We start from the raw sequence: 2507 nt of genomic DNA on the forward strand, positions 1-2507 counted from the left end.
AAAGCCTGCCCTGGCAGGAAAGTCCATGATACACTTATCTCCAATCAACTACCAAAGGGGCGTGGGGAGGGAGAGCTGTGGCTCAAATGTAGAGCACTAGCCTTGTAGCCTCGTGCACAAGAGCTAGGGAGCAGTGCCCTGGCCCTGAGTTTAAGCCCCAGGACTGGCATAAAATTAAAAAAAAATTGTTGGGCAAGTAGGCAATAAGTCTAAATTTAACACACATTTACATCCGCCCACCAACCCTTCATAATCCAAAGAAATCCTGGAATATATGCAATGATGTTAATATATGGAAAATTAGTTCAGTCTAATGTCTATCAAAAGGATATAAAAAAAGCAATATACTATACTTGTACAGTGAAAAATGATGCATTCATCTAAAGAGAATAGTATGTGTCTGCATAGATTACCCCATAAAGATATTTTGTAAATAAAATAGCAGAGTTCACAGTTTAGATCTAGTTTTATTCTGGTTTTCTTAAGATAAACCAATATAGTGAACTCTTGGCAGAACATTTGCTGAAACAAATGATACAGAGAAGATTAGCTTGGATGCTGTGCAAGAAAGACATGCAAATTTATGAGCATTCTATATTTTTCCAAAGTTATCTTTTAATATCAAAGAAGAAATAAATATATTCCAAGATAAACAGAAACTAAAGCAATTCAGGGCCAGTAAATCATCACAACAGACTCAACCCCACAGAAGAAGTCACAAATGTAAAGCCTGAAGAAACAAAATCTTCCATAATAGCAATAGATGACTGCAGGAGAATCAGCAAAGAATCGATCAAGTCCAACTCTATAAACCAATGAGCTCCAAAAATGAATAACAAAATGTTGGGGATCAAGTAAAACAGCGCTGTAATTAGTGTGACCTAAGTGTTGAAATAATTTCAAGCATATTAATATAACAAACATATCACTAAAAATTGAATAAGAGCGAAAGGAAAGACCAAATAGCAGTAGACTCAATCAAGAAAAATAACAACAGAATTGCATCAACATGAATACCCCCCTCTCTAATAACTCTAAATGTAAACAACCTTAACACTCCCATTAAAAGATTCAAGGTGGCTCATTCGATTAAAATCTAAGATCCAACTACTTGTTATCTAAAAAGACACACTGGAAGGAAGGGAAATTGAGAGCATTAAGAGAAAAAAGCAATGAAAAAAACATTTTGGTGGGAATATAAATACATATAACCCCTAAGAATTTAGTGTGGCAGTGTCTTTTATGATCCAGCTATATCACTATCACAAATGTAGCTTAAGGAATATAAGACAGTGGACAATTAGGACACACGTACATCTATGTGCTTGACATGTAACAATAGGCAAGGTGCAGGTCTGCCTAGGTGTCCATAAAATTGATGAATGGATATAAAGAAGCTGTGTGGGTCAGATGAGGAGGTACAGGATGGAGAGAGTGACTCTCATAAAGATACATTGTACACAGAAATTGAAATGCTGAATGGAACCTTTTGTATGACTAATTGAAGACAATAATTAAAGGCAGGTTATCTATGCATGACAGAAGTCATCGTGTTAAATGAAATGAGCCAGATTCACAGAGACAAATACTATATAAAGAAGCAAGAAAGCAAGCGATCATAAACTTAAATGAAAGACTAATGGTGGGGGGTGGATGGGGGAAGAAGAACAAGGTACAGTGATGGGATAATAAGGTCAAAGTAAAATGTGTGTATGTATGTATGTGTAAGTGTCATAACAAAGCCCATTATTTTGTACAATGGAAAGGCAAACCTATACATATACACACAAAAAATATTCCTATTTTGTGACATCTTACTACAACAATTGCAAACTAAACTATACCATTTATCAGAGAAGACATTCAAACACATAAAGAATAAATAAATAAAACAAATGAGTAAAAGATAATTTTAATAGAGACAATTTTTATAATGAAAGGACAAAGAGTATATAACAAAACAGGTGGGTAGACAGGCTAAAGTGAGTGGAACTCAGTATACACCATTATCCCATCCTGATATTTCACATAATGTGTTTCGTTTTACCTTATTGATACTTATTATCAATATAGTATGAAATATTTGCATGTAACAATATTTCTATTTATGTCAGACTCATTAGGCCTTAGAATGAGAATACTTTATTGTAAACACTCAATGAATAAATACAGAATTACTAGGCTATCAGTAAAGTTAATTTTTGATCCCTTTGTTTATTAAAATTTTTATTGTAAGGGTGATAAATACAAAAAATAAAGTAATTAGTGCATTTCTTGTAAAACAGTGTTACCCTTTCTCCAATGTTCACTCCCCCCAACTCCCTTCACCCCCAAGTTGTAAAGTTCATTTCCAACATAGTATTTGTGAGTATTGCTGTTGCATTGGTTCACACTTTGTCCTTTGTCTCACCATTTTGTGATTCCCCTTCCCTTCAGATAAACACATGCAAGACACACGGTGCCACATCAAAAACAGTGACAATGGGATAAACCAAAGGAAAACAAAA

At 34.4% G+C, this 2507-nt stretch overlaps 1 pseudogene; it reads left to right on the forward strand.

Annotated features, from left to right (window-relative positions):
- Positions 1 to 501: 501 nt before the first annotated feature.
- Positions 502 to 602, forward strand: LOC125364328 (annotated as a pseudogene).
- The last annotated feature ends 1905 nt before the right edge of the window (positions 603 to 2507 follow it).

The sequence above is a fragment of the Perognathus longimembris genome, chromosome 15 (genome assembly GCF_023159225.1).
Source record: "Perognathus longimembris pacificus isolate PPM17 chromosome 15, ASM2315922v1, whole genome shotgun sequence".
NCBI lineage: Eukaryota > Metazoa > Chordata > Mammalia > Rodentia > Heteromyidae > Perognathus > Perognathus longimembris.